This window comes from Accipiter gentilis, chromosome 11, assembly GCF_929443795.1.
Source record: "Accipiter gentilis chromosome 11, bAccGen1.1, whole genome shotgun sequence".
NCBI lineage: Eukaryota > Metazoa > Chordata > Aves > Accipitriformes > Accipitridae > Astur > Astur gentilis.
In genome coordinates, this window is record NC_064890.1 from 29,660,295 (window position 1) to 29,671,854 (window position 11,560).

General features: G+C 52.5%; 1 protein-coding gene across 1 annotated transcript in view; it reads right to left on the reverse strand.

Moving 5' to 3' along the window:
- FOXP2 (forkhead box P2) overlaps window positions 1-2,036 on the reverse strand; it is a 436,438-nt gene extending 434,402 nt beyond the window's left edge. Inside the window, exon 1 of the mRNA XM_049814074.1 lies at window positions 1,994-2,036. The gene's annotated coding sequence lies outside the window, so the exon portion shown is untranslated. The remainder of the gene's footprint in view (window positions 1-1,993) is intronic.
- Window positions 2,037-11,560: the final 9,524 nt, after the last annotated feature.

Genomic DNA, 11,560 nt, shown 5'->3' on the forward strand with positions numbered 1-11,560 from the left:
CCCCCCCCCCCCCCCCCGCCACAAATTAACGTGGGTGTACAGACACTGTGTGCAACTTCCCAGTCCCACATTTGTAACGAAATTTCCAAGGGCCCGATCCAAGCCCATTGAGTCAACGGAGCGATTCCTACCGATGTCAATGGAAAGATTCCCACTCACTTGAGTGAGTTTTGGATAGGGGCTTTTATGCGGCGAAAAGACCAGAGGAAATCCTCTTTGGAAGGGGAACTCCCGTGTTTCTGTCTGGAAGAAAAGTACATAAACACGGCTTCTTAACAGCAGTAGCGGTTCCCAGGTTGAGATTACTGCGTGTTCCTCCATCTGCAGCTCCTTACGTACTTGGAGGATGATACTATAGATTTAGGGTGGTTATTTCTGAGGTTAGTTTTCCCCTGAGAACGTACCAGCAGCCTGCTTTCTGTCCGGACTATTCTCGCAAGTTTTAAACGAGTGTTTTCCTGCCTGCCCCGACCGCCTGCCGGCAGCCCAGGCTTTGCCCCTCTGCCAGAAGCCCCATCCCGGGACCTCGCTCACCAGTGCTCACCAGTACGCTCGGCCAGGGGCTGCGCTGGGAAACGGGCCCGCAGCCTCCTCAACCTGACACGAGAGCCCAGCGGCGGGCGAGAGAGCACAAAAACGCCTCACGGACCGTCTTTACCTTCGCCAGGCGAGCTCGGAGAGGTGGCAAACGGCTTCCCAGCAGGTTGAGGGAGGCCGAGAGCTGCGCAGCCCGCGCATCCCGCTCTCGAAGCGGGGCGAGACGCCTCGCTCTTCCCTCCTTCCTCTGCCCCGGCGCTCCCGACACGGAGCAGCGGACCCCCAGCACGCCTCACAGCCACCGGCTCGCTCCCTCGCCTCAAAAATTAAACTTTCAAAACTTTCCAGCTCCCGCCGTCCTCTTGAATTTCAAGGTTTCAAGGGCACCAAGCCGCCGCCGAGGCCGCCGGCGGGACTCGGCAACTCTACCGTCGTTATTTATTAATCCTTACTTTTTTAGGCTGCTTTTTTTTCTTTTTTTGGTCTTTGGGTGGTGGGGTGCGAGCGAAAGGAGGCGGGGGGGGGGGGGGGGGGGGAAGCAAAGCTGTTCCCCCCGCAGCCCCACGAGGGGCAGGAGGCCCGGCGGGCCCCCCCCCCCCCACCCGTGGCCCTGCGCTTCCCCGCCCACGCCGGCGGGGGCGCCGCCGGGCAGCACCGTGCGGGGCGCCCCGAGGGGGCGGACGGCGGCGGCGGCCCCTCCGCGCCGGCGGACGGAGAGGCGGGGGCTTGGGGGGGGGGTACGCGCCTCTCCCTCCGGCAGGCAGGCAGCACACAAAGGAGAAACGTGACACGTTTCTTCACCCGGGCTGTCTGCTGAGGAGGTTTCGGGGAAAAGGGAAAAAAAAAAAGACATAAAAAAGAAAAAAAAAAAACGGGAAAAAAAGCAACGAAAACACACACGGGGAGGCGAGCCTCGCCGGTACACGTTCCCTCGGAAGCCCGGCCCCGAGTCCTCCCCGCCTCGCCCGTACGGGGAGGCTACAGGTTGTTTGTTTTTAATTACGCGGGGGGGGGGGGGGGGCGCGGGTTGGGAGGGTGGCCCCACGCTGCCAGCCGCGGCCGCCCCGGGAGGCGGTTGGGGGGGGGGGGGGGTTGGTTTGGGTTTTTTTTTGGGGGGGGGGGGGGGGGGGGGGGGGGCGGCCGCCGGTCCGGTCCGGTCCGCCGGCTTGAGGCAGGCACAGCCCAAACTCCGGCCGGGACACAAGCAGCCCACCCACCCCGGCGGCGGTGCATTTTTGGGAGCGGTGCCCCCCCCCCCCCCCCCCCCCCGGCCCGGGGCCGGCAGACCTGACACATGTCACTCGGGCGGCCGCCCCGGCCAAACTTTCCCGCGGCGGCGGCAAGTCAGTGAGCGGCGGAGGTGGGGGGGGGGGGGTGGAAGTAGCAAAGTCACACCGGGGGGGAGGAGGAGGGGACGGGTTGCGGGAGGGGGGGGGGGGGTGGTAGCAGCACTTACCGGGAGGAGACACCGGTGCGGGGCGTCCCGGCGAGCTGACACCGAGAGAAAAGGGCGAGCGGAGCCGCGCGCAGCCGCGCCGCACATGCAAAGTCTCTGCGGGCGGAGCCGCCGCCGGGACACGCGGGGGCCGTGGGGAGGGGGGGGGGGTGGTATGGGGGGGGGGGGGGGGGCGCGGGAGTTTTGGGGGGCGCGGAGCGGGGGTGGCGGTGCCTTGCGCCCTCCCGGCCGGCTGGCGCTGCCCGGTGCCGGTGGTGGTGGTGGTGGTGGTGGTGCCGCCGCCGCGCTCCCTCCCCCGGCGTGCGGGTCCGCCCGTGTGCGGAGTGTGCCGCCTGTGTGTATGTGTTTTTGTTGGGAATGCAAAAAAAAAAAAAAAAAAAAAAAAGAAGGAAAAAAAAAAAAAAAAAAAAAAACCCGCCGCTGCACACACCGACTCCTTTGGAGAAAGGGGGAGTGAAGAGGGAGCCCTCACATGATCGCGAAGTGGCCTGCACAGAAGTGCTAATAATGCGCGGGGGGGGGGGGGGGGGGGGGCGGGGGAGCAGCGGAGGGGGGGATGGCAACAAAAAAAAAAAAAAAAAAAAAAAGTGCGGCGGGACGCGCTGGGCCGTGCCCCGCTCCGCTCCGCGCCTCCCCCCGGCCGGTCCCCCGCCGGAGCGGTCGGTCCGTGGGTCGGTGTGTCCACCTGCCGTGTAAACAAACCGGCGGGGAAGTTTGTTTGCTGGCGGCGGCTGCCCCCCCACCCCCCCCCCTCCCTCCCTCCCTCCGTCCGTCCCCTTCCCCCCCCCGCCCCGTTCCCCTCCCGCCGCTCCGCTCCCCCGGTCTCCGTTAAGACCCAGAACGAGTTTAGGCAGACGGGCAGAAAACAAAGCCGGGTGTTGTGCCGGCTGGCGGCAGCTTTGCTGGCAGCAAAACCCTCGGGGGTACCGCGGCCTCTCGGGGCGGGGGGGCGGGCAGGCCTGGCCGCCGGCGGCAGCTTCGCCGAGCAGGCACGCGTGGGGCCCGAAACTTTCTTTTTCTTGTCTTTTCGCCAGGCCCCGGCGTGTCGGAGCAAGGTGCAGGAGCACCACCAACCCCCACCCCCCCCCACCCCCCCTCCGGGGCTGCGGGAAGCGGCCCCGCTCCCCCAGGGAAAAAAAAAACCACTTTTTAAGTGATTCCCGAGTGGGGAGAACGGGGTGGGAAACGCCGGCATCGTGGCTACAGAGAGGGGGGGGAGGCCGGCCCCGCTCCTGCCTGGTCGCCGGTGCCGTGGGGTGGGGTTGGAGGGGACCCACGGGAGGCGGGTGGGGGGAATTTGGGAGCCCACCTCGTGCCGGCGCGGCGCTTCCCCGTGCAGCGGCTCGGTGGGAGGGCGGCGGGCTCCGAAGTGACCGCTGTCACCGTTCAGCAGCCGCCACGGCCGCGTGTCTTAAACCCGAGCACCCCACCCACTTGGCCGCACGCCGTTCCAGGCCAAGCGGCGGGGCGGACCGCCCGCTCCCGGGCGGCGGCGGCGGCGGCAACAACTCCCGCCCGGCCCTTCTCGGGCACCGGGCGGGGCGGGAGCCGCTACCCGCGGAGGGCGGAGCCGCCGCAACTCCGGCAACTCGGCGGGACACCACCACCCCCCCCCCCCCCCCCCCCCCCCCCCCCCGCCGCCTCAGCCTCCTGCCCGCCCGCGGCGGCGGGGCCGGGGCCTGGCCGGGGGCCGGGGCGGCGGCGGAGGCGGCGGCGGCGGGGGCGGTGGGCAGCCAATGGGGCGCGGCCGGGTTCGCGAGGTGAAAGTTCACCGCCGGGGCAGGCTCGCGGCTGCCGATGGGTGGTCGTAAAATATATTTATTTGCTGCTCGCGAGTCTTTTGGTCTCGCCCCCACGCACCCCACCCCCCGCTCCCCGTCGCCGCTGTGCGGGTTTTCTTGCGAGCGCAACGGTTGGCGGGTGACTCCCGCCCCGCACCCCGCGGAGCTTCGGCGTAAAGTTTTCCGCCGGCGGCCGCCCTCCTCCCGCGGGCCGGGTCAGGGAGACGGTGCCGGCCCCGCGGCCCCGCCGCCCCGCAAACGAAATCGAGCCCCGGAGGCTGCGGCCGCCGACGGGCTCCGCGGGCGAAGGCGCGGGGCGCGGAGGGGGGCGCAGGTTGCGCGGACCGGAGGGCCGCCGCGTCCCGGGACGGGCCCGGTCCCGTCGGGAAGGCGAGCCGCGGGGGGGAGAGGCGGCTCTCTCCCCGAGGAGCCGTCTGCGGCGGGCGGCCGAGCGCCGGTGGTGGGCGGACGGACGGACGGACGGACGGACGGCGTTGCCGCGCACTTGTCGGGGGCAGAGCCGGCGGCGCGGCCACCGCCGACTTCGCTGGCGTCCCCCGGACGGACGGACAGACGGACGGACGGGAGCGGCGGCACACGGAGACACACACACACACACACACACACCCCGCTCGGTCCGGGCCGTCGCTGCAGCCGTCGGGCCGGGCGCCCTCCGCGCTGCCGCGGCCCCGTCCCGTCCCCGCGTGGGCCGCGCTTTGTTTGAAGGAGATGTGAAATCCACGCACCCCGCAAACGGCCCCCGCCGGCAGCCTCCCTCCCTGCCCCGTGGGCGAGAACGCGCGGGGAACACCACCGCGGCGCTGGGCTGCCTAAAGTGTTCGGCGCTGCTCGCCGGTCCCACGCAAAACTGGAGCTAAACAAACGCACGCTTTCCCGAGTCCCTTTTTTTTTTTTTTTTTTTTTTTAAAACGACGATTACGGTGTAAAAGATCGCTTGGCTTTCTAATGAAGAAGGCTGGTGCGTTTTATTTGTTCCTGTTTACGGTTCGAGATTTCATCTGCACGATTGTATTGTATTTCTCGCTTGAAATAAACCGCTTTGAAACCGCCTTCCTTTAATTAATTTAATGTATTTTTTCCGAGCAGCTGGGAGCGTTAGGTGTCTATCAGATTGCCATTTTCCATTAGGGTTGTTTAGAAAGCGAACGAGAAAACAAACAGACTCCTCTCCTAAAGAGGTTCGTTCCCCTTCCTCCCCGCGCACAGCTCCCGAGACACTTTGGAAAGAGCAGAAAACGCTGGTTTTAAGCGAAGTCAAATCGAGGAGAAGCTGCATTACAACATCAAAGCGAAAGGAGACGTTACAAAATTGGTGGAGTTACACCACCATCTGTCGTTAAGCTTCGGGACTACAAAAGTTCAGACGTATAATAAATCTTAATGAGAGCCGGCAACTCGCTTTTTCCTCTTCTGCCTGGAAATCCTGCCCGCGTGGCAGAGTGGGTTTCCCGGCGTGGTTTGAGATTCCCGAGTGACGGGCGGCAGGTTGCCGGTGCTCTTCGCAAACGCGGTCTCTCCTCTGCCGCCTGCGAGGCCAAAGCGGGGTTTCGGGTGCCTGATGGTCCCAAGCAGTCGCTCTTCGAAATGCGTGGGCGCCCACACTTCACAGTGCTTCTTGGCCTCAGGGGGTTGCATTCATAAAAACCAAAAGCAAAGTTTAAATTAAAGCAAAACAAAACAAAACCCCAACAAAACCAAACCCCAACAAAACCAAAACCAAAAACCAAACCAAAACCCAGATCTCTTATCTCTCCAGTTGTAGGATTAAATTTATTCCATTTTGTATGCCCATCCTTCTGCAATGCTGCCTCCTGAAAAAGAAATGTATAGATAACACACCTTGCAATAATACCTGGGAAAAGAAAGAGCTGGCATGTCCAAATGCTACCTCTGATTTCTCTTAGAATTTCGAGAGCTGTAAACAAATCCTTGGTGGAATCATACGATGAGTTTATATTACCCGGTGTAAACCTGGTACCTGCTTTTGTGAGAGCTCCGTGTGAGCGCTCCCGTCCCAGCTCAGCTCTTTCCAAATTCTTCTGTTAAAGGGTTTGCAAATGCCCATTTGCCGTAGTTACCAAAGGATCAAGAAGGAAGACGTTCCCTTTGCGATTTTCAAGGTACTGCTGCTCCCTGTGTTTCAGAGGCCAGCTGCTACTCAGAGCAAGGAACCGGCAAGCAGGGATCCTCACAGAATCCTGCCATGAAAACCATCACGTTTATCATTATTTTATCACAGTTCCTATTTTAAGGCAGGTGTGGTTTGGTAAGTATTGAACCGAGTTGGTTGCTGTATGGAGTGCTTATCAGTAAAAGTCAACTTCCAGGTTGTTTCTCTTCCACTGCGGAAATTCATGGCTTTTTTTGCCGGTCTTCAGCCTGGCACTTTGCAGGTGCTCACAGTCCTTAAGCTGTAATTAGCACTAGGCATTTCTCAGTACTACTACGAGGTGAAGGTGGCAGTTTAATATGCTCATACAAATCCTGTTTCCCTGTCTGATTCCTTGTCCCAGAGAAACTCCATTTCCTATATCCTACCGGTAGCTCCTGATACTGCGAAGGAAAGTTCCACTTTTAGCTTGTTGACACGTGAAAAGAGAGAAACTCGTTTCCTCCAAAGCTATATGTCCACTTTCCAGGCTACCTCATAAAATGCAGAATTATCCTGCAGGCAATAAACACTTTCAGCATTCCTTTGTCTACTGTGTTATTTTCATGTTATCCTGAAAAAAAAAACACAAACCTCTACCTTCTCCATAGTCAACTAAGCTCTTTGAATCAACATTAAAAGGTAAGGTTTCTGAATTGGTGAGAAAGCGGTTTAACATTCATCTGATTGAAATAAATCCTGCAACACTTTCTCTGCTTTGAGAGAAATAACTAGGCCATTACAACCAATTACTGACTTAGGAACGTTTGGTAAAAAACCTGATCATTTCAGTGTTTGCGCTGCCTACACTTTCATATATGTGTCACTAAGTGTAATTTCATTTTAAGTTATTCAACAGACATTATAGCAGCAACCAAACTAAAAAAAAAAAAAAAAAAAAAAAAAAAAAAAATTAAGTAATTAAGCATTGCTGGAGGAAAGAAAAACAAACCGTGGTGCTCAAAGTTGTCTTGCTCGAGTTGGAAAAAATGCTGCCCTGAACAGTACTGACTGAAACGGAGGGATTACACTGTGCCAGTCTGATTTCTTTGATATGGGGAAAAAAAAGCTGTGCAAATCTTCAACTCGATTTCTGTATTGGAAAAACGTGTCAGAATTTTTGACATTATATTTGGCATCTATATATAAAGATGACCTACACATCTTTCTGAATTCTTTTCCTATTTTGTGGCCGGATTTGGAGAAATATGCCATGCTGACGTTTCAGGTCCTGGTCCCCAACCATTAGTTGCATATATGAAAGTCTTATTTAGCCAAAGGTGAGGAAAGTTTTAAGACTGCTAAACCTTTTGGTGAGTTTCCAAAGTATAACCCGGGGAGCAGTATCACAAACATACATAAACAAGTAGCTGTGTGAGTCCTATGAACAGCTCGTAATTTCTGGAAAGTTTGGCATCTGACCTGTAAGGTGGTGCTAAAGTTTAGGCACGTAAATCTAAGACTGCAATCTTCCAAACCCTTGTCTAGCTCCTGAGGAGTTAACATCGATAAGGTGCCAGTAAAATTCCTTAGGCTCCTAAGATACCACTTCTGAAAATACCCAAAATAACAACTGTCACAGTTGGGCTGAAAAGCTGGGTGAGTTTCCTCAGCCTAGCAACCTCCTAAAACCAGGCATCCTTTGTGCAGCTGAGCATTAAATTGTAATTGGGAAAAATGCCCGATCGGTCCTTAAAGCAGCAACTGACCCAAGGCTCCCCTTTCCTGGGTAAGCGTCCCACCCGCTGGGCTGCGCACCCACACTTCTCCCACTATTTCCATCCAGGCTTCCACCCCTGTTCTGCAAAGTGACACTGCGGCCCCACGCCAGAGCGACCAAAACCAAGCGCTTCGGTCATGGTCCTGGGAGGTGGCTGATGGCTTAGGCCTAAGGAGGGTCTAGAAGCCAATTAGAATAGCATCATAATTTGGTTATTGTGTAAAAAAAAAAAAAAAAAAAAAAGACATTGCAGCAACTCCCCTTTACCGTTATGTGTCAAACCATGGGTGAGAACACCTGCCGCTTCTGTGAAACCGACCATATAAGCACCCCAAAAGAGGGGTCAGGGCTCTGAATGGCAAAATTAGAGGGCACAGCAACCCCTTCTTGGGGTTAAGGCGACGTTGTCTCTGCAATTGCCTCGAGCGACTTCAGAGCCCTGGCTGCTGTGAATTTCACTCTGAGGTTCCCAACTCCCTTGCCCTGACGCGCAGGCAGCCCAGATACCCATCTCAAGGTTATGGATTATATGGGATTGCATGTAGGAACCAAGTAAGTCAAAAAGCAGGCTCAGCAAGTGAAATGTAGTCCTGACTGTAAAACAATGAATCTTCACAAGTTCCACCAAGGTCTGAAGTCCAACCTTTCCTTTTCTATCTTGTGCTCATTTATTTGCGTTTTTCTCCTTCTTGATTTCCTCAGAGCAAAACATAAGACAGGGACTTGCAGAAATTTTTCATTAAGGCTGACAGAAATCTTCCCGACAGGCAGATTTTTCTCTTTTATGTGTTCTGTTGCTTCCACTCTCCTCTTCCAGGTGTAGTACTTTCTCACCCCTCAGTAGAAGCTTGTGTAGAAGCACCTCTGCTACAAGCTGTGCCCCAGTGGGAAGCTTCACCTGCAGATGAACTGCTCCAGCCTCCTTCAGAACAAACAAGGTGTGTGGGTTGGTAGAGCGGTAGTAAACGAGTGGGCTTTTTGAGGTAAGGCTGCACAAGGCTTCTGATAGACTTTCCCATGAAGTCTTCACAGGGCATGCACGAGTTGCCCATGGGTTATGGTTTGCTCTTCCACAGCAGGAATTCATCTCCCAGAACCTGAATTCTGTGGAGGGAACAAACGAGGTTCTGCTTCACAGAAGAAAATAGGATCGATTCTGTTCTCTTCCAGCCCCAAAATGTAGTTTTCAACACTGATGTTAAACTATGACTTCGTAATACCAAAAGAGGACATAGTTATTTTCTAGCTCTTTCTTCTTAAGCAAAAAAAAAAAAAAAATGCTTACGTTTAGGGAAATATATTTAGTAACCAATCAACAGCTACAGCTGTATCTGGACAATGCTTTCCTTTGGTAACAGAGACACAAGGACCACATTAAAGATGCCAAATTACATTCAGTTTCATGACATTTACACATCTGTAACAACATTCCGGGCATTCTGGAAATTTTGTCAGTATTTAGGGTTAGGGGACAGAGCTGTCTTTTTAGAAACCATTTCTATGTCATACACACAAATTAGCATGTATTAAGTAGTCATCTTTCCACCCACAAGCACTTGTGTAGAATTCATGGGTTTGGGACGTAAATTGAAAGCAGACTGTGGATGTTAACAATATGGTTAGATACGGGAGTTTTATACTAGTCAAACACTAAACCAAAAAGCCCCCTTTTTAGGTTTATTTCAGAGGGCTGCAGGGACACAACCCTAGAATATGTATTCTTAGGGCATTAGAGGTACTGCCTCGTAGATGTGAATAACAGAGTTCTGTGATATAGGAGCAGCAAAGTAACTTGTTTTCCAAATTTGTACGAAAACTATAATCAAATAAGTGACAAAAACCTACTTGCTTCCTCAGCATACGACTTGTCACTTTCCTTCAACATAAAACCTGCTTTTTCATTGCTACAGCTCCACAGCCAATGCAGCTAGGAGAAGAATCAGAGAAATTTAGGATCATGCACCATCAACACAAGTGGATATCATAGCGCCACACTTTAGTCTGTCAGTTATTTTACTCATTGTGCAAAAAGCAAAGCAATAGGCAAGGATAAGTGACTCAGACAAACAGTACTTTTTAGAACAAATTATTTGTAAAGAAAAGAAGTACTATCTGTAGCCTTGGACGTTTGTATGAAGGCAAGCAGTTTAACAATTTTATACCCAGTCTTTAAAAAAAAAAGAATTTTTAAAGGCATCATTTTTATTTACACAGTCTAATTTTTTGGTGTTAGACATCACTTCTTTTCACGGTAGCAAACTGCAACTACACCCAAAGCCTTTTAGTAATTCACAGTTCCTGATTGCAGTTGAAGGCTGGAAGCGTGCTAGTTCCTGTGGTCTGTATGCCCAAGGATGAGGCTCCAGCTGAAGCTTAATCTAGTATTTGGAAAGTGTGTTCCAGAGTCAGCTGCTTGAACCATATGCACCTTCCTACCTCAGTCCAACCATCCAACAATTTTGTGTGCGTTTGCTGGAGTGCTTTGTTCCTGAAAACTTGGCAGCGAGTACCTTAGCCATAGGAGAGAGGTTGACATTTTCTCATCAAGGGAACAATTCTTCCATAGATGAGTGTCCATTATGTGTCAGACTTTCAAAAGAAGCCACCACTTTAGGAACTAAAACAAGTGACCAGTGCATGCTAAAGAAGTCAGCACCTTTTAAAGAAATCCGATTATCAAAGGGTACAGCTGCATCTTGAAAATCTGGTCTTTAAAAGTACTTAAATGGATGCTGACTTCCTAAAAATCTCTTCCAGTTAGAGGTGCTACACACATAAAATTCTGACATTCTTCTTTACTGAAAATCTACCACTGAGCACCGTGCTGCACTACGCAGATACACAGAAAACCTTTATTTTGGACCTACTCCAAATCCACGCAGAAGAAGGGAAAAGCGGTAAGCATCCATTTGAAGAATTACCTGTACTACACATATGTCTGCATAGTTCTTACAGTAATTTATTGAATTTAGTATAACAGGTGAACTGGTGCTACTTGCTGTAATAAAGGTTTAAGAGGGATTATTCTAGGAGATATCTGCTAGTTTTTTCATGGATTTTAATGGGGGCTGGTCTGGGCCTAATAAAAGCATTACCTGAAAGCTTACGTGATGCAAGTGTTACTTGAAAGCTACAGAAAGACTGTTGGTTTCACTGCGACTATGACCAGCCAATTACAAAGTATATGGAGACCAAAAAGAAAAAAAAAAATCAAAATATAAAGGTCCTTTAATAAATAAGAACAATAAATCAGCAAGGTACCTCTTGTGATCTTTATACTCATATGAAATTCAATTCATGTTATAGTAGTCTGCCTATCACAGACTATTTAAAATGTGTAACTTAAGTCTACAAATAGGGAAATAGTTTGCCATTTCAAAAAATATAAAACCAGCATGGTTTTGTTGTTTGTTTTTTTTTCTTCAGAATTAAGCTTTGGCTTCTTTTTGGGCAGACGGGTTTGAAAGGACTTGAAATGTTGTAGAGAAACTTTAAAATAATAGTTAAACATCAAAACAACCCTGAACAGTTCCTGCACTGCCCTTAGCTCTACCCACACTGATACTAATGGATATGTAAGCAACTATCCTATGATATTTCAGCATTGAATTAACCCTCATACCAGGACAGAAGCACTCATTCTGAATAAAATTCAGGTACTGATAGCAAAATGAAAGACCAAATTCTGTACTGTACATCACCGTGAAGAGCCTGATGCTAAACAAGAGAAATTGATACTGTTCATTCATGAAATGAGTTTGTCTTAGTTGGCCTGAAACCTGATGGGTATGGATATACATGACTGGATTATTAAAATGAATGTTGTACCCTCCTTAGGAAAAATGTAGAGCAGGTAAGCAGAAGTAAGAAGGTAATCAAACAACTGAATTTTAGGC